The sequence below is a fragment of the Charadrius vociferus genome, unplaced genomic scaffold (assembly GCF_000708025.1).
Source record: "Charadrius vociferus isolate BGI_N301 unplaced genomic scaffold, ASM70802v2 scaffold1, whole genome shotgun sequence".
Lineage (NCBI taxonomy): Eukaryota > Metazoa > Chordata > Aves > Charadriiformes > Charadriidae > Charadrius > Charadrius vociferus.
In genome coordinates, this window is record NW_009647680.1 from 6,752,576 (window position 1) to 6,773,762 (window position 21,187).

At 36.6% G+C, this 21,187-nt stretch overlaps 1 protein-coding gene across 2 annotated transcripts in view; it reads right to left on the reverse strand.

The window, feature by feature from the left end:
• The window catches only part of DLG2 (discs, large homolog 2 (Drosophila)), a 673,110-nt gene that overhangs the window by 582,263 nt on the left and 69,660 nt on the right, over nucleotides 1–21,187 (reverse strand). The window lies entirely within an intron of this gene.

Below are 21,187 nucleotides of genomic sequence, written 5' to 3' on the forward strand. Positions count from 1 at the left end.
ATTCCTGCTTCTTCTACTGTGAAGAAGGTATAGAGATAAGTACTGAATTTTTCAGTGTTTGTGCAAAACTGGCTCTTCTTAAATAAAAATAAAAATGTTCTGTGTGCATAAACTTGAAAAATAATCTCGCTGTTGTCACTCTGATGAACCCTGACTATTAACTGTGAAGATAACATTCTTTTTGTACAAAACCAATTTTTGTTGGTGCTGGAAAAGTTATTACAAGTCTCAAATATCTACTGTTTTTATCAGCCCCCTCTTTTAAAAGCTATGAATATTTACTAACAAAAAGATGGATGCAGCACCTTTTAACTAGGTGTTCAATAGGCCAGCAAAAGACATTTGTGTCAGGTGGATTTGCATGTGCTTGACATCCCTAAGAGTCGAGATCAACATTTCTAAAGCAGGGCACTTACTGAAAAAGCTGCTTTGGACCTTGAGACTTAATCCTTCTACAGCCTTTCAGTACAGCACAATTGTAGCAAAATAATCTGTGCTTTCTGACACTTTAATAAAGCCCCGGTTAAGGTGCAAGCGGGCAAAGTAGCTGTCATTATTAACAGAATACAGAGAGACATGAAGCTAGCGTACGAGGAGAATATTTGCTTTACTGAGGCTATTGCCAAACTCGGTATTTCCACATTTCCACCTCTCCGCAGTCAGCCAAGTTCCTGATCTAAGGAGTTCGTGGTTCCAGGGGAAGCTCCTTCAGCTCACTGATCTGATGGCAGCACATGAAGGTAAAACTACTCCCAGGTCAGGAGCTGGACAGAAAAAGAGTATCCTATTAAACTGCGGGAACACTGAGTTTAATGTTATCTTTTGGCCTTACATCCTTTGAGCCCACAGAGGGAGTGAAACCACCACTCCTTGGGCCATACCTTACCTGAAATGAATCTGAATCTCTATTTATTCTACTTAAAAATAAACTAATAAAGATATTACAACTACATATTCTGAAAGGCCAACTAAGTCTGACAGCACAACCTTCCCTAGTTTCTCAGGTCCCGTAGGGCTTACACCAGACCAAGGCAAAAATTTGGTCATGGTGAACAGAACTGTAGGTAGCTAGGAAAATTACAGGAAAGGAAGGCATATATGCAGAGATTTCTCCTGTCTGTAGAACTACTTTTAGACTCACACACCTAAAATTTGCCTTTGTCCTGTTTGGACAGGTAGGCATTTTTCACATTTGAACTTAAGTGTGAAAATCAGCCAGTAATTACTCTGCTGGATGGAGACGATTCTCTGTTGGGATTATTGTTATCTTGGGATCTCCTTCTACAGCCATGCTGGAAGAATAGACCTATTCTTTATTTTGAAGTTATCTGGAGCACTTACATTTTAAATAAGCCAACTGGGCTCTCAGTCTCTGCAGACATTAGCTAGAGCCCATGCCTAAATGATCAGGCGCTTGCCTTGTGTCGTGTTATAGTGCATATCTGGCACAGTGAGCAATGCCTGAAAAGTCCTTTAGAGATGAAAAATGCTATAAAAATTCAAATTTATGTGATATAGCATAGGAGACTCTCTGGCCAGCAGACAATGTTTTGGATGGAAATTTATTACCAAGACACTGGATTTTCTTGAGAACCAAGACTCTTCATGTCTTAACCTGAATACCTCAAACTTCATTGCTTTTGAAAGTTATCGCCTGACTCTTCTGTTGGATACAACTGTTGTGTCTCACCATTGTGCCTGTGTTTGTGCTGAATTCTACAGTATTTTGCTCCTTTCTTCTTGATGTGGTTTTTGGTTGCTTTTATAGTTGCAGAAAGCAGGGGAAGACAAAGGGGAAGGTTGAATGATTTAGAAGTTAGTAAAGTTATCTCTGAAGCAATAACAAATATCTTGTACACTGACCTTGCCAATATCCAAAGCCATCCTTCTTTGCAATAATGCTCCCTTAATTAAAAGGTTAAATCCCTGCTGCATTCACCAAGAATCCTTATTTGAAAAAGTCTAGGTATTGTAACTTTTTTTTTTTTTTTCAATTTCTTCATGTTTTCACCTTAAGGAAGTAAATATCTTGTATAAAATATCATGAAGAAAATAAACCCTAAATTCCTTTGGTCTTAACGACTAGCTTTCAGGAAGGCTGCATAAATGACTGTCAGCTGAATAACAATGTCATAGTACATTTTCTGTTGTTCTTAATTATTAGGAAATGAGGACAAAGTAAAACCCATCCTGGTTAAAATTAGATGCGGCCCAGATCATAAGGCAATCATGAGGCACTGTTAACTTTGAAATGAAAGACATTATTATAAAATGATACCCAAAACAAAACTCACAGACAATCCCAAGCAAATAGCTTAGTCTAGACACAGCAGTTTTATTATTAGGCAGAGAGGGTTTTTTAAGTCCTGACCCAACAAATGGATTGATTGATTATATAAATAAATATTTTCCAGAGCTGTATCTGTGCAGTGGGCCAAATCTTCAGATCTGCAACATCCATCTGGGAATATGGCCTATTTAGAGCTATTTGATTATCTATTTTCCATCTTTTTTAGCACTTGACTAACAGCTAGATGAATAGCCAAAGACCTATATCTCTGTATGTTTTCTGATGAAGTAGCAATGTAAACTCCTCAAAATAAATGTTCTTTTGTGAAAACCACATCTTTTTCTCAGCATAAACCACCTTTACAAAAGCAGACAAGTCACTCTCCATTTTCTGTCAATCCTCTGCTACTCAGCTGATAATACCAACAAGGAAAACAATTTATTGAGTCTGGAGCTGTGATTTTCTGCTGAGGAAAAGAAATGCTCCCTGGGAACCAAACTGAGAGCTCATTTTTATCTTGACAATGAGAAAGCGAGAGTGACTTTAACTTGTTGTTGACCTTTGCTGCAGTTGGAGCACTGATCTAAAAGTCAGTGGCTATATATATAACATTATTCATATCGAACTATCATGTATAGAGTGGGAAAAACACATTTTACTATTTATAAAACTTCTCTGCATGAGCAAAGTTCTGCAAACATTAATCACAACTGTGTGAATGACTATCCGCACTGAGGAAAATGGGCCTTTTCGAGTGATTCATTTAATTTCTGCTGCTCAGGAAGGGGTGGACTGCCCTTTAATGGTGCCACGTGCTAGACACTAACTGCCCTAAAGCCGACGTACTGGCACTGGTGGACCTCACCCAGAAGCTCCTCTGGCTCTCAGGCCTTGAGATAAACCATGGACATGTGCTCCCCCATGGGAGGTGTGTTTATTTTTCAGCACAGTGACTTGGCATTTTGTCCTAATTGCTACGTGACTAAACCAAAGTGGGAACTGCCTGTGTGGGAATTGCCACAACTTGTTGTGAACATACATCTGTATTTTTGAAAGCTGATAATCTCCAGGTGGTGTTAAATTAGCCTGGTTCTTCTGCAGCTCCCTCGGGAAGAGCTGCGCCATCTAATTTCCCTTGCTACCATGCAAACTATTAGACTCAACGTTGGACATAACATTAGTCAAATCCCACTTGCCAGTAATATTTTGGCCCTATACGTCCATGTTCTCATAGATACATTTCAGCTTTATTAGCTTATTAAAAGAGTGGCCTTATTAACTTTTTTAACCACCAAAGTGATGATTAAATGGTGTAGCAGGAAATGTTTCGAAGACTTTCTTTTACAGATGATTAACTAGTGTTATGAGATGTGCTCTAGTTGTCTAACAAATGTAGGATATATCACTTTTGTACTGACTGTCCTCATTTTTTTTTTTAAAAATATTACTACAATAGTGAAATAGCTAGAAACATGGTGTTAAGATCACACTTCCTCTTCTTGAACTTTCCTACAAATAAAAGTGTCGTGGAACCACCGTAAAAATGTTTCCTTTGCTTCTTATTTCATTGTATTTACAACAAAATCCAGTACAAATTTATCTCTTAAAAAGCTTGATGAATCAGACCCCCAAAATACATAACATCAACAGGACAAAGTCTATTCTCAAAGCTTCTGAAGTACTTTGTTGAAGCCAATGTTTTCCAAGTGAAGTGCATTCAATTGGTGTACCAAAATTTCTGAAGTGTTTCAGTTATTATGCTTGTTGAGTGAAAATTTGCAGTTCTTGAGTTCCTCCCATCTCACTAAGTTTCACACATCAGTGCTGCTCATTTGCAAGTGTTCAGCACTCACCTGGAAACAGGTCAGACATCTGCATTTTCCAGCACCCTTGCATACCTTCTGACAACACTGCATTCTCTCAGAGTCGACCTGCCTGAGAAATAACTTGAACACCTGCGCTTTAGATATATATTGCCAAGCTACACTAGCTAACATCATACACATCAGTGGCTAATCAGGTATTCTGGACCCATTCTGTTCCTTGTTCCGGCTTCAGAATGTTTCATATTTCTCAGAAGTAATTTTATGTAAAAAACACTGACTTGGAAGAGACTATGTATAGCACATATTTACAGTCCTATATAAAAAATGTGGAGCCCCTTTTTTGTGTACTAGCAATCTGAAGTTGCAAAAGGTGCCATTGTCAGGTTTCTTCTTCAAATTTATTTTAAAATAAACCAAAGAAAAAAGGGTAGCCATTGCTTTCAAAACATAAATACTTAAAGTGAGTTTATATCTAACATTTCTATCCTGTCATGTACTTGTTTATTTTTATATGTTTGCTCTCTTTCTAGGATATATCAGAAATCAGTATTTGGTCCTCATTAGTAGCGTGTGGAATTCAGATTACTTGTTATCAGTAAGAAAATGTAGTCAGGAAACTCCCAAAAGACCATGAAAAAGATAAAAAACAAAAGATGTCCCAAGTGGAATTAATGTTAATATCTGTATTTATTTATACCACTACCCACAGGGGTTTCACATGAAATTCTACTATTTCCAAAACTGCTTAAGCTGCTTTCATAGTGAATCAAATGAGGAATTTCCTTGGAAAAACAGGCTAAAGAAAATCAACCTATCAGTCAACTGCTTTACTTCAATTAGAGTGCCAGTTTTTAAAATAACAGTACAAACTAACACATAATGTAAAACAGTTAATAAAGATGGATGCATTCCCATGAAACATTTCCAAAAGGAAAAATGTTTTATCACAACAGTTTCAGCTAACTTACACTTACATCAAATCACATAAGCAGCCAACATATATAAATATTCACACAAATTTCACTTTACTTATTCCCTGCCCCCAAACAAGAGCTCTTTTTATAAATATTTTTAACAATTCCTTTAATGTACTTATTTTAGATTTCTATATATTAAAATTATAGAAAAAGAAGGCTTAGAAGAGAGAATAATGCTATTTGTTAGACCTGAAGGTCTGGAAGGGATAACAATATAATCTATTAGAGCTTTAATATAGCTAAAGAAAATGGGCAAACTTTTGGGCACAGAGTCTCTGCTATTAAATTAAATTTGTTTCTATCTTTAGGCATTCCTAATCTGTCTGCCAATTAAGTCCCAGAAATAGATTTATAAATAAAACAAAACAAAATTTTTAAAAAAGGAGTTCAGGGGTGATCTTAAAACTCACATTTCCCTCAAGGATGAGGGAATTCATAGATATCCTAAAAGTGCCACTGCCTATTGCAGAGTTTCTTGAGCCTCTCTCTGATCTCTTATGCAATCCCTTACATGTTCAAGTTTCAAAAGAATTTTAAAGAGGGGCTAAATTATTTCTAAGTTAGCTAAGCCACCTACAACTCATTAAGTGAAGAAATTCAGCACACACATCTGGTCTTACACACACCCTGTTTCTTTAGCCTTATCACGTTCAGCGAAATTCACTTCACAGAATTTGACAACTCTAAGGTGAGAAGCACAGGCTTAACAGTTAAGGGTTTGGATTCATCCCGTTGTGTGAGATGCTTTGCAAAAGCCATCAGAGTGACAATTAATTTAAATAACATGAAATATTCAGTGAACCCAATTCCCTCTCCCCATACAAATGGCCATTTTAGCTGAGGACTAATAACACAAGTGTTGAGCTGAATATTGATGGCAGATCTTTTCCTCCGGATATGCAGAAACCACCGAGTGCAGAACTTCCTTCTTCTCCAGAAAATATGTTCTTAATTTCCTGAGGTTCATTAGCAAATCCCCAGATAGTGCTGTGTCCAGCAAGCATACCCATTTGTGATCAATATCATTTGAATGAATGATCACTGCTAATGGAGGGAGGTTTCCTGTGCTCTCAACCCTCTTAAATTCGTGGATGAGTTATGCTGCTCTCCGCCCTGCTCAAGCCCCGCAGCACTGCCTGAGATGCCTCCAAGAGGTGCAAAAATCACTGAGAGCAGCCGGACCTAGAGATGGAAGAATTCCACCACCAAATAAAGGAGTTTTAACATTTTTGAGTTCTACATCAGCAGCACAGACTACCTTAAGACCTAGGGAAGAAGATCATCAGACAGCAAGCAAAAAAAGGCCAGAAATTTCACACACACATGAACAGCGAAAGGGAGTTCAGAAATGAAAAACCAGAAAATGTTCAAGTCCCTTTTATTCAAGATAATCTTTCATAAACAAGGCAGGATTTGGTGGCTAGATGGAGGAATTTGCGGCTCTCGGGAAAGCTGATATATATAATTGCAGTAACAAACTCTGAGGAGGCTGAAGAGCTGCAGAAGGAAAGCAAGGGCTTGGAGAATTCAAACATGTCAACATCATATGTAGATATAGGAACAGAAGGAAATGAAACTAGCAATACTGAAAATGCCTTTGTCAACTGTAAGAGTTGGGGAGATAGATATACAAAGCGATCATTGATGGAAACAGGCAAGGTCAGAGAGGTCCGTGATCAGTGTTCATAATATTGCCAAAATGGCAAGAGTGAGAGTCTGGCTTCCAGAAAATGTTAAGGCTCTGACTTACAGAACTCTGATACAAGGGTTACAACAGAACTGTTGTCAGAGAGTACTTGCACCTAAATATATATGCTCAATATCATATAATGTAAGCAAAGTTGTCAGTCTCAACTTGCACTGGAACACCTGTACAGACATCAGTAATAAACAGCATTAAAAAAGGCTTTAAAGCTGTGTTAGTAAATTTATCTTACTGAATTTGAAATGAAAAGTCATTGGGAATGTCAGCTGCAATTTTTCTGTCTTTCTTGGTGCTTTGTAATTTCTTAGGCAGAAAGAAGACTACACTGTCATAGCAAAAATAGTTTCACTAAGACCTTTAAAGTGTTCTTTGTAGGGAAGAAGAATGCTGTTATTGCAAAACGTAAAGCACAGGGTATCTGGTTTATTCAAAAGATCTCTACCAGCTGAGTGGGATCATAATGACCAAATGTACAACTTTTTTCATGTAGAAATATATTTTTCTTCATGGTGAAAAGCTCCCTTATCAGTTTGGTGATGTGGTTGAGAATTACCAACTGTATAAACTCCAATAATTTTGTAAAGAGAGTTCTTTCTTTGCATGAAATAAGATACTGTAAACGTAATTTATTTCTATGTTTCTTTATATCTATTTTAAATCCATTTTACTTTATACTTTACCTCCATTTCCCATTGCACATTTCTGTTATTATCACTCGTATTTATTCAAAAATTTCTCTGGGCCACTGACAAATGAATGTGTCTGACAGGTGTGAAGATACCAGAAGCAGCAGCAGGATAAGCACCCTTCTTACTCTAAGTAAATTGTTTGGCAGGAAAAGCAGCTTCACCAAGTTGAATGCTTTTTTTAACAGAAATTATTTCTATAAACTGGCATCTTACTTCTGTCCGTAATCTTGGCTAATCTGTTCATGTTTTCCATTATGAAAAGAATGGATATTATTTAGGTGTCAGTCTGAATTAATCAGCATTATTTATACATTTTCCATCTTGCATCCTCATACTTACAAGACCACTGATGGTTGCAGACCTGGCAATAAACATGGGCCATATTTGGGCACTTGATTTCCATAACTAAGTTTCATTTACTATTTTGTTTTCTATATATTAACTTTGTTTGTCTCCAAGCTAAACATATTCCAAAACATGAAAGAGAAGAGAAACAGAACTCTTCAATCCAAAAGTAAAGCTTTTGGAGGCAACAAGTCCCAGAAGAAGATTCCTACGAGACTCCACTGTTCTCTAACATCCTTCTGTTCTCCTCTTTATCTCTGGATAGCAAACTATTTTCCAGTGTCTTCTGAAAGTTGAGAAATTTTGCTTCTGCTCAGCAGATGAAAAGGAAAGGTCCAAATCTGCCGCCCCTAGAAAGTCCTGCTAAGTGCCTCCAGCCATATGCCACTAGGCTGGTTTTAACACTTCATGTTACTGCAATCGTTATTATTCAAAAAATCGATGGCAGTCCAAATCATACACTAACACTCAATCACAGACAATTCTGCACTCAGGCTCATGGGAGGAGAGAAATAAAGCCTATAGGAGTCGAAACCCTAATGCCATGCACGCTATTCATACCAAGGTTGTTGAAAATACAAATGTAGTCATATTCTTTTTTAAGGAGGTAAAAAACCCAACAATAAAATAGATTGAAAGCTCTATGATGAAGAGTTCTTGAAATCTTAGGGTTTTTTTTTTAGTGGCAGGCCTGTGTACACCAGTGGATACATCAGAGTAGAATCTTTGCATGCAAAACGGAGTCCATCCCCTACACAACTTTGTAGTCGATCCAACAGGGAACTGTCAAGGTGATATAAAAAAAAAAATAAAATAGAAATCTATCACCATCTGCATACAAAGTGAAGCTGACATTTTAAGTTCTGGTCAATGCATTTCCTTTTCTTCAAGGTCTATTTACACTTGAGTTTGACAGGACCCTTACTGGGGATATAATCACTGGCACTACGCTGCAATTTAGAATGAGAACAAGGACGTTATTAGTAAAAGGAACATGGGTGGGTTGTAGTTTACTTAAAATAAAAATGTAAAAAAGGACTTTTAAGAAGCTGCATTTAAACCCTACAGAAATAATTCAGCTCCACAATGAAATATTTTTAATGGTAATACATAGTATTTTGCTATAGGCAACAGAAAACGTAATTTCATTATTAAAAATCACCAGGTATAAAAGGACTTTAAGAAATAAGCAGCACAATTCTGTGCACATCACTTTCCTTATTTCAAAGGAAATCTGAGTGCAGAGGGGCCATAAAAATTCACTTGTAGTCATGGGCTGTAACATTTTTAGATCACAAAGACCTGTGGAATTGGTAAAAACAGAAAAATGAGGAGGGTGAAGGAGCATTTTGCAGAGCCAATTGGGATTGCTAAGACATGCTAGCTATGAGGAGGAGGAAGTTTTCCTTGCAGGTGGTGCATGAGGCAGGCACCTCGCTGAGCATTACGAGCAGCCACTTCTGTCCTTGGTGTGATGTTCTTGCTCCTACAGGTCACAAGTTTTGCCCTCTTGCTGCAAGTCCCTGTAAGCACAAAATGACTAGAAAATATCTACCAGTTCTTTCAAGACCTGAAAACCTAACAGTACGAATTTGGCACTCAATCGTGCCACTGGGATGTTAGTAGAACTCTTAGATATGTGTAGGTGGGAAACAGAGGTGTTCCACAAGGCAGCCACAGGGCTAATGATGACAAATTGTGATGCTGGATATTCCCAAAATTGCCTTTTAAAAGCAGTATACAAATAACCAACTGTTTGCTGCCTCCTGTAGGACTGCAATCAGCTTATAATTTCAAAAGCTATTACCAAGTCTGAAAACAATATATTTCGACTGTGTATAAATGTGTTATGTGGAAGGAAGGATCGGCTGAACCAGGATTCATTCATGATTTTTCAAAAAGCTAATTTATTTTCTGGACATTATTGGCTTCAAATCAATTCTCAGCAGGTGAAACCTAACGGTCTTAACTAATTAAATGCATGTTAAAAGAAAGGAGCAAAAAAGGAAGACAGTGATAGCAAAATTTTCATTAACTTGAACCTGTCTCTTATTTACACAAAGGCTGGTATACACCACACTGACTGTGCAAGGAGACTCTTAACTGGGGGCAAATGCACAGTTTTCACCCAACTGAGCAGCACTTTATGGTGGCAAAGGTGGGTTTCACAGTCTTAACACAAATAATAATGAGATCAAGTATAAAATAAATAAGGATGGAAGCTTTGTTATCTGTGAAGGGTTCCTAACACATTTCCTGCAAAGTAAAGAGCACACAAGGGTGGGGTTTTTTGTTTCTCACAGATGATGCTGCAAGGTACAGGAAGCATGACATGGCTAATGAGCTTTCTTATATTTAACTGGATGTAAAAGCCATTTTTGAAAATATCTGCAAATAACTGAATTTTGTAACTTGTACAATAGCAGACTCTTCTCACTGCTCTTTGGAAAATCTCATCAAACCCTGCTATTTTCTTTCCCGGATTATCAGCAATAATGTGGGTTTTAACCACTGAAGCATTTTAATGTTTAGAAATGCAATACTGAGACAGTAGTGGACGACAGTCTTTGGTTGTGATTTTGATGAAATTCCTATGAACTATTGTACCTGTAATGATTCAGCCTCAGACTAGCAGTTACTGCAGGGTGGACCCAGTTCTGTCAGCTCCTACAAACTTTGGTATTGTTACTGAAAAGATGGCTAAGGGTTTCAGGTTGCTACTAATAAAATCTGAATTAATGAATTAAATAATAAAATAGAGATTCAAATATTTTTAAACATCTTATGTAGTCTTTTCACTAATCTAGCTAAAAGGTCAGTTGTATAAGCTTATTTTGTGAGGGAAAATAAACATGTGGTAAACTAAGTGGCCCACGTTCAACTACAAGGCAGAAGCAAGTTAAAACAAAGGACTATTTTCTCAAAGTGACAACTGAAGCTTCACTCACATGCTTACAGTGACACTTTAAAAATATAAGTCTTCACTAATAAGAAAAAAAAGTTATCCCATTTATTACTGTGAGGTCAGCTTCAAAGTGTGAATTTAAAATGCTCAGAGGATGAAGTTACTGTTTTTTCCCTAAGTCTAATTTTTTTAATTAATTTTATTTTTTCCTTGGACTTAACAAATGATTCTCAATGCTTAGAGTTAGAAATTCTCTACGCATTACTCTGCATTTCAGAATGGAAAGACAGAAGGAAATTAAAAGTTTTTAACTGAATAAAGTTTGAACAAAGTTATCCTGAAGCATTTTTTACAATATTGAAATATTGGAATACAAAATGTTAAATAGAAAATATATCAATATATTAAAAATGTTAGTAGAACTAAGTAAATCACAATAAGAAACTAACGTAAAAAAATAATGTGATCATGTCCTGAGGGGAAAGTGTAATTAAAATGGGTATGTTCTTATGAAATGCTCTAGTCTCAATGAAATTGCATTTAAAAAGAAAGGGAATAGTCAGCCAGCTCTAAGGCAGACTGCATTTGAATAACAAAGCTTTTGCTGTTCAGCATTGATACAATATTTAGAAACACATCCTCACATTCACATTGTCATTTGCAAGAAAAAGCTACTTGTTCTTAATGTGTTGGTTTTTTCTAAACGCTTGCAAATCTGATTAATTTTACTTAGCTTATGATCATTAGTAAACCTGGGACCTAATGTTTGTACTGATGTGCTGCTGGAAGTACTATTCCTTTTTCAAATCAAAAGAATATTAAGCACTTCTAAAATGACCTCAAATGTATTAAAGTCAGTGGAAAGACTTGTGTTTCCGTGGGCTTTTATCCAGACTTCATGTCTACTTTGAAAGACCAGGCCATTGTACATGAAAGACATTGTAAGCACAGAACAAATAGCGCTACTGGACTGGCTGTATTGAAGCACTAAAATGAGGGGCAGAGGTACATAAAGTACCTTTTTGCCTTTTCAGTAATGATACTTGAGAAATGCAGTTGACAGGGGCTTAAAACCCTTAGTCTTCAGAAATGTCTTGGAAAATCTGTACCTGGATACACCCGGATTCAGACAATGAAAGCTTTGGGAACACGTCACAATTATTCAACACAACTACCTACAGACAAGCATCTCAACAACTTGTTTCTTTTCTTCCAAGCTTTTATTGATCTGAACCTGGTATGATGAGAAAACAGCTTAAAATCTAAGATAGGGGTGATGGACAAAAAAACAGTGAGCTTCCTGCACAATAGATTTGTCCCTCACAAAAGGAAAATCAATTTGTCCTATGGTTTTCCTGAATGAAGGAGACTAGTAAGACATTCAACTAACTCCTATAAAATCTAGAATCTATTTCAAACTAGCCTATGCTTAGTTCTTTCCTAATAAAAACACATAACCCCGCAAACCGAAACAAACATTTTTACATTGTCTAAAAAGTGACATGCATGATTTTCTTTAAAGAGATAAAGGCAAGAACCACATATTCAGTAGCCCCTAAGGACAAGGGAAAAGCCATAATTTTGAATATAGAATCATAGAATCATAGAATTGTCTAGGTTGGAAGGGACCTTTAAGATCATTGTGTTCAACCATCAATTTAACACAGCCAAAACCAACACGAAGCATGTCCCTAAAAAAACTATATTCAAAAGTTAGGTGAAAGAAAGAGTCACTGATGTATTTTTTAATCTTTGGATTTACTCTCTGAGAATGTTCTAGAGTTTACCTTTAATTAAAAGAAGGTACTTTTCTACTTGATTCTACATAAATTATTCACGTGAGTTCTTTGACTCAGTGATAGCGTGTTAACAGCTCCGTTATTTTATATAATTGCTGTACATAGGTAATCAGAGTGCATTATGTTGCAAAAATAATTACGTTGGTGTTTTCTGTTGTGGTGTGAAGCTGGGAGCCTCAGCGCTGTGTTTTTTCAACACCATGCATTTCATATGGATGAAGTGGGGAGAAAATTGTCAAGAATTTCCCAAGGTTCTGTATTTTTCTACAAATGTAATAATTACACAAAAGAGATCCCACATTAGGGACAATTCTCTTCCAGTGGCCAAGTCATGTTACAGAAGCCTGTTGTATTTAGGCAAAAGTTTCATTAATGTCGAGGCTTAAGCAACACTGCAAACATACTTTGAACCCACCGTGTCATTACTTTAATGAGTAATTCTCATGAAAGCCCTTTATGAGTGTATATATGTGTGCACAGTTGTCATGAACCAGTAGCAATACAGGGCAAATTTTGGGACATGAATCTTAACCTCAGTAACACAGATTTTCACATCCTATGCAGACAGTGTTGGACTTGTACATATGGAGATGATCTGGTAATTTTTTCCCTTCTTAGAGACAAAGATTTGTAACAAATTTTTATCTGCCTGAGTACGGAAGCAGTTCTACTAGCTTCAAGTTTTCCCTCTGCTTGAAAAGTTCAGAAGGCAGAAATCTATCAGAAATGTCACGATACCTGCTGACATCATGCTAACAGGTACCACATCAACCCTAATTTATACAGCGTTTCTTCACTCAGTTTTCCTGCAATGCCAACGTGTTTCTGCTAGGTAGTGACTGTTTTCACAGATAAGCAATTAATACGAGTTTAATCATGGCATGTGAGTTTGACACGAGTTGACAACAGCCAGCAATTAAAGGATGAATTTCACCCCTAATCTATTGTGATATATTGCATTGTTTTAAAGTTATATCGAATATTAACTGGAAATTAATGATGAGGAAAACCTCATAGGTCTTGTATTCTATCCTCTCATCAGTGCAAGCTGGTTTTGATACATCTAGTACTTAAATGTGTCCAAGATTGTTGTTTTCCATGTGTATGAATATGCATACATTAAATACTTTCAGTTTACCAGGTAATGACGCAGAATCTATTAAATGGGTAAATAATAAAGTGCACAGTGCTTAAGAACACAATATTATATTAAATGTATTTTTTTCTACCACTTTTCTAATTAACTGTTTCCACTTACGGTGAGCAAGATATCTTAGAAATACAGTATCTTTGTGGATTGGATTAGCCTCAGAAGTCTATTGGAAGGTTTCTAGAGCTGAAAAATTCAAATCCCTACTCAGCAGTTTATAAAATATGTACGAATCTCACGTCTGCATGAGTTTTAGGCACTTCCTCTAGAAAACATGACTGCACTCATCTTTTAAGACGAAAACTGACCATCAGTCAAATGGAAACATCCAGTAGATTGCAGCTGGGTCGGGCTAGCTCAGGGTGTGACAACTGTGGGACCTTCTCATGTTTTAGATACATTTTTTAACCATCTGTGCAGCTGTGAGCTTCGTTTCTTATAACTTTCACAGTTTGGTCACTGTAAAAGTTTACGCTAGCTCAGTGGAGTCCCCAGAACAGGCAATGACCTCAAAACCCATCATAGCCTATTTTAATAACTCCCATGGATATCCCAACCTCCTGAAGCTATTGTCACATCCTGAAGTAGTCTTAGTTTTTTGGGTACTTAGACAGTACAAGCTGTATTGTAGAGAATTGCTTACACTGTTTCTCCCACGGCTTCTATTTATTTCTTGGTGCTGAAATTGGGTTCTCTGTTGTTTACCACCTTTACGCTCATCACAGCTTGACAAATAACTGTTGACTGTGGTGAGCTTGGAGGCATTGAGGAGCTCAACGCTGGCCTTACTGTGTGCAGGAACAGGATAATACTTCTGTCTTAGTCACAATTCTCTTGTGCTCACTACTTTAATTAGCGTAAAAAACATCTTCCACCCTTCTCCTCCGGACAATTGCATGGCCATGTCTCCAAGCCCCAGCTGCTTTATTAAATAAGATATTCCTAGTTCAAAATAATGCTGACATGCTTCCAAAAAAGTACATATGGATATATGCTATTCTTTAACCTATGAGTTGATTTTTTTCTCATTGTTCCCCTTTTTATAATCTATGTTACAGGCTAACTTTATGTGTCCAGAGTTCTGACTGCAATGCCATACTAAGACAATTTATAACAATATAAAAATATAGTATTTCTAAATTTCCTTCTAAAATTATTTTTAAAAGTAGAATTATTGCTCATGAAATAAAAATAAGTAACAGTGGCAGGTAATATTTTTTCTTTTGCCCTAAACAGATTGCAACAGTTGTATCTGTCACGTGGATTGTAGCAGTCAAAAGCTGTACATGCATGTGGATCTTACAAAAAATGAGTCGTTGTTCATGTTAGCCATAAGTATTTATTAAATATATGGACTATTTTCAAGTTCTGTTAAGTTTTACATATAATTGAAATGTAGAAGCTTACCTAAATCTAAATATTTCTTGCTTAGCAAAACCATGCTTTCTTGTTATTATTAAAGAGTAAGAGTTTTAGTAAAACATGTTCATATGTATACAATTATTGCATATATTTATACAATTCTTAAGTTTTCTTAAAGTTAAAATATGGTTTTATTAATATTGGCTTATTCTGCAATCCAAGACCATAAACATTTTCAAAGAACGGAAGACTTTCAACATTGGCATTTTATCCTTAGTCTTCATTGTAGAAAAAGCAAAGTTCTATTTGTAGACATTTATCAACTATCTCTAAAAAAGTTATGACTTTAATGCACAGAGACTCCAGCTGGGATTGCATAACAGTTGATTTTGCATTAAATGATCACAAAGATGAATCCACAAAAAAAAAAAAAAAAAGAAAGAAAAAAGAAAAAATAATGCATTTTATGTATTAAATACTTTCAATGTAATTTGCTACAAATTTTTTTCATGATCCAACACTATGTAAGCGTTTTCTGGTGGTTGTTACAGATTTATCTATACACTGTTCCTTTCATTAAACATCCTAAATTTTCCACGAACTTTCAGGTGCAGGATTAAGTGCAGAAACTGACTCTATTCTAATAGTAGCTGGGGTTTATTTCGTTTACTTTCAAGAGTTTGGGAACCTAAAATTAACTTTTATGACTTCAGAAGGAAATGGAAAGTAATAGCAATGATGAGTATAGATTTCTTACTGATTCAGTGACTGAAAATTCAAGAATGTTTTTCATGTTATATATTTGTGACCTTGAAAGTCATAACTTGAAGCCACTACATTTGTTCTGGTTCACCACACACACTTGATCTGTTGAAGCACTGACTCATGAAATTCAAGAGTGACAAGTATATAAAGACCATTTGCTATGGATTTAGGAAGACTAGAGAGGTTATAAAGGACAATAATTTCTGGGTGACATAATTGGACTAGGACTGGAGGCCTTCCTACATCATTTACCGCTGTATCAAGATCAGACAAGTATATATAAAAAAAATTGGTAGTGATAAAAAAGTCAGATGATTTTTTTTTTTTTTAATTTCAGCAAAAAGATGTCTTTGGAAAACAAAAAAGTCTACAATTAAATAGTGTTTTACTCAGTGCTTTCACCTCTGTTCATATCATGTGCCATGGTCATCATGTGAGGGCATTTTTGTTTAAATTGTTCTTGTTTTCTTTCCTAAGAAAAGACCATCAGCTCAAACACGAGATAGCTTTTATTGATTAAAATCCATTTTAATGTAAATTTTAAAATGGCCAAGTGGGACTAGAACATTGTTCCAATGTTCTGATATCTACAAGTTAATGAAATATATAATGATTTAATGTTATTAATCTGCATTGAAGTCTTACTATGCTAAATACAATGAACCAACTTTCTTATTTTAGTAGCGTATTCGAGACTCAGTTTTGTTTTTTTAGACTTAATCACAACTGTTTGCTGCAACGCAATCCCAATATCAAATACTGGGATTTTTCAAGAATGTACATGCTAAACAATGGATTATTTTTGTGTATCCTAACATAAAAAAATGGGAAAGCCGATTTTTTAAAATAAAGTTTATGGCTTTTACACTTATACTGCTTTCACACCTCTGTATCAATAATGTTACACTTCTATATTTTGAGAACTCACATAAAAAGCTATTATTTAAGATGTGTAAGTGACAATATTCAAAAGATTGATTGTTTCTGTAGCTTAGAATATTCTGTTTGTCAATTATTTTTTATACGTATGCACATATACTTTTTTAATGCTAGAAGTCTATATTTAAAGATGTTTTCAATGCCAAATGATCTGTATTTTATATACAGATAACTCCAAAGAATGATTCAAAATGGTGGTTTTATTCACATAGTTTTATCATGACAGACTGTATGGTGATGAGATCTTCAGTTTGTGCAGAAGTGAGGGTCAACTGGTCACTGGTCAAAGAAACTTGAGGGAATTACTCACACGAGTTTCATAACATAATTATTGTAACAAATCCTTCCACATTTCATACTAAAGAGTCATCATGGTAGTCCATAACATGGCTATTTCTATCTTCATGAAAACTTTAGGAGCACAACTCCATGTGTTATTACACCAATGTGCTTTTACACATCTGAGTAATAACTGCATTACCACAGGGTTATTATCACATTGTGATAAAGCACTGCAGGGCCACAACATGAGCTAGAAAGAATTATCAGCATAAAATTTTACCAGACATTTGCAATACTGGAGTTTCTTTAATAGAGGAAGACAAGACAGCATAATATACAAGGCTTAAATGCCTAAATCTATCAGATCTCTCCGCCTCCATGGAAGAGCACTGCAGATGCATTCTGAAGGCCAGACTCTAACTCTTGATTGTGTGGTACTCTTGACGTGTGAGATTTATGGCCTGCTTGAAATGATCTGGAAAAACTTCAGGCCCTCTGTATTACCAGATGGCACCTTGGGGGTGCCCCCACCTCAATGTTCAACTGTTCTCTAGCCCATTTCCCAGAAGTAGAGTGGAGGAGCTCCATATCATGTTCCCCTGACCCTGTAAACTCAGACATGCCTCTTTAGAGCAGAGGTGTTACACAAGCACTCATAGAATCATAGAATCATTTAGGTTGGAAAAGAGCCTTAAGATCATGGTGTCCAACAGTAAACCCAGTACTGCCAAGGCGACCACTAAACCACATCTACCCATCTTTTAAATACGTCCAGGGATAGTGATTCGACCACTGCCCTGGGCAGTCTGTTCCAGTGCTTGACAACCCTTTCAGTGAAGAATTTTTTCCTAATACCCAATCTAAACCTCCCCAGTGCAGCTTGAGGCTATTTCCTCTTGTCCTTATCATAGAGTGTTCTGCAGCATTTTGAGATGCATTCAAGGACAATCCATGTGCTCTAAAGCGTGGGATGCTGTAGACCTGGAGATAGAACGCTAGCATATGTGCTATCCACCAAGCACAGTTACTATTAGAGTGGGTGGAGATTTTCAGGTGGAAAAGCTATAACAGAGATGTGGTGTCTGGGCCAGGTTTGCTCCCTAGACAACAGCAGAGTCACGGACTGAATGCAGATCTCTGTGTTTGCATGTAGCTTGGAGTCTGGCATAATTCAGGATATAGAGGCACTATGACCAGCGCAAATAACAAGCGACGTTTTATGCAGATAAATTGCCAACTAGAATTTGAAAATGCACAGGTTTACAGCAAAACAATTTGTGATTGCTCAAATGATTAGTAAGTTGATTAGCTTAACTAGGCTATTAATCTACTAGATGTGAAGCTTTTCAAGGTTATTTGGGGCTGCCTGCTCTCATCTATCTCACGTTTCCTGTAAATGTGACATGACTATACTCACTGGCTGAATAGTTACAGGCTTGCTCATCTCTCTCTATCTCTGGAAGACTACTTGGGTTCACTCCTCTAGTAAACTGAAACCAATAAGGACAGAACCTCATATGATATAATCAGGGAGAGCGGCAAAAAGACCTCAGCAAAGTTGTATAACAATAAACTGCCTACCAACTCTTTCCATGAAAGCTAAAGAAGTTAGAAAAATGTTAGAAGATCCAAAGTTACCCAAGGTTAAACTATTTCTTTAAGCTTGATTCTGAGTGTTATGTTTGGGTTCTGTTCAGATCTGTGTGAAATTGTGTACCAATGAGCCACAATTCCTTGGCAGTAAAATGAAATTAAGTGTCCATCTGCCTTAGCTTGGGCTCTTATTTCTTGATAATAAAACTCCTCTCAGCAGAGAGCTGATAAAAAATTTTCATTTGCCTACAGTCGCTTCTCGACAGACGCACACGTTCTTTTGAGTACTGCCAATCACCCTCTAATTCTTCCCAAATCAAACTAACAGTAATTGAAGCTGTAAGTGTACATAGAGATGTGTAAGAGAAATAATAAATGTGTTACTCCTGAAGTGGAATACAATGACTGTCAATGAATGTCTAAGAATTAAAAAATTGTTTTCCTGAGATTATAAGCGATGGTTACAACACATTCACCCAACATCATGATCATTCACCCAACATCATGAGCACAACGGGCACGTTGTGCAAGAGAAGTGAAAGACAAAGAGTGCAAATGAGAAGAGAAAGTGGCATGGCATGAAAAGCTTATTCTCATTGCATCATCATGCTATATTTGAATCAGAAACTATGAAAGAGGCTCTGCCTGTTGGAACTAGCTTTCAAAATCCTTTTCCACTCCCTCACGAACTCAGGCCTGTCCTGGGTGCTGTATCACACTCCTTCACAGAGAATCAGGTCTGAGATATTGTAAGCATCTCCCACAGACAGCACCCTGCCCTGGGATCCTTCAGTCCTCTGTCTGCGCCATGGCAGCAAACCGGTAAAAAAATCTGCCTATAAAACAGGCAGCAATGCACACACTGAATGCTATTTTAACAACCATCCCGATTAAAGGCCTAAAATAGAAAATATGGTGATTGATTTTAAAAACCAACAAAACGAATCAAGCACATCGTAAATTACAGACATGAAAATACATAAATTACAGGGGGAGGTATCTACACTCCTGTCTGGATGCATAGTCTATAAAGTGAATAAAATTTTATTCATTATAACATTTTATTCATACAGGATGAAAGATTGCCACAGGGCAAAAGTTTTAGGTATCTAAGCAAATAAAGTCTTGCTAAGTGTTATTTTTTTATAAAGCCTGATCCAAAGAAGACCATATTTTAATATACTAAAGCAGACAACCAGTATGACGTTTTGTTCAAGGTTATATGAGGCAAGTCAGCTACGGTGGAAATTTGATGTGAGCATACTGTTTATACAACAGAAATTTTAAGAGATAGAATGCAAAACATAAAATTTGTTTCTAATTGCTCTTTCCTTGCCAATCTATAAAGCTCAGTGAAAAGGCTGAATGGTTATGTCATAGTAGATTAAATTTTAAATCAAGTGCATAGACAGCCACTGATATAACTAATGCATAAAACATAATGAGCATAAGAATCACTGAGACTGAACTCTAAACTGCATTCTGATGTATGGATTCATAGATTCAGCACACACACACAAAAAAAGATTGGAAGTTCAAACTAGCTGTTAGATTCAAATATTGCCCCAAAATTGTTACAATACACGATTTGATCAGTGGTTCTTTGTTTCTCGTATTGCTTATGTCTGGTTTTGAACAGTGATTTGAGCTTTAAAGCAGAAGGTAGTTGCATAACACAGTAAAAGATTCACGTGTAGCATTGTGAGCAATATAATTCCTACAAAATAAAATTTAGGCTACCAGTTTCCTAGCCTAAGGATAACTTTATTTCGATGGAGAAGATCCACAGTAACTTACATACTACTTATATATTACTTAAGTACAGTCAGGATTTAACTATTTAACAGGCATTTTGTACTCTCCTTTTGGGAGGGTATGTCACCACTACGTAAGCAGAAATTTTGTATCTGTTAACCCTTCTTCTAGCAACAAGCTAAGGAAAAAAATAAAATGCAAAATTGTTCAAAGTTGGAGAACAATGAAAATGTGACCATATTTAAGTTTTGCTTTTGGAAATAGGTACCACCTTCCAGAATCATGTTTAAATTAGTCTTAAAAGGAGCACATACACTGACAGAGTTAAGGGCAAGAGCAAGGTTTTGCAGATCCCAGAGAAGAGTCCAAAATCTTGTATGTTAGCGTCAGTTTACTCTGAAATGCCAACAGAGTTGGGTTAGAAAAATCTCAGGTAAAAGGCTTTATGGACTAACCAAAACCACACATCCCCCGGTAAAAACATTTCTATTTTGGCCACTGCAGTTAAAGACAATAAGAAGAGATTCTTTCAGTATATCAATAGGAAAAGGAAGACTAGGGAAAATGTAGGCCCACTGATGAATGAGATGGGTGCTCTTGTGGTGGAAGACACAGAGAAGGCAGAGTTACTGAATGCCTTCTTTTCTTCGGTCTTCACTGCTAAAGCTGTCCCTCATGAATCCCATACCCTGGATGCAAGGGGGAAGGTCTGGAGGGAGGAAGATTTCCCCTCAGTTGAGGAGGACCAGGTCAGAGACCACTTGGCCAAGCTGGACATCCATAAGTCCATGGGCCCTGATGGGAT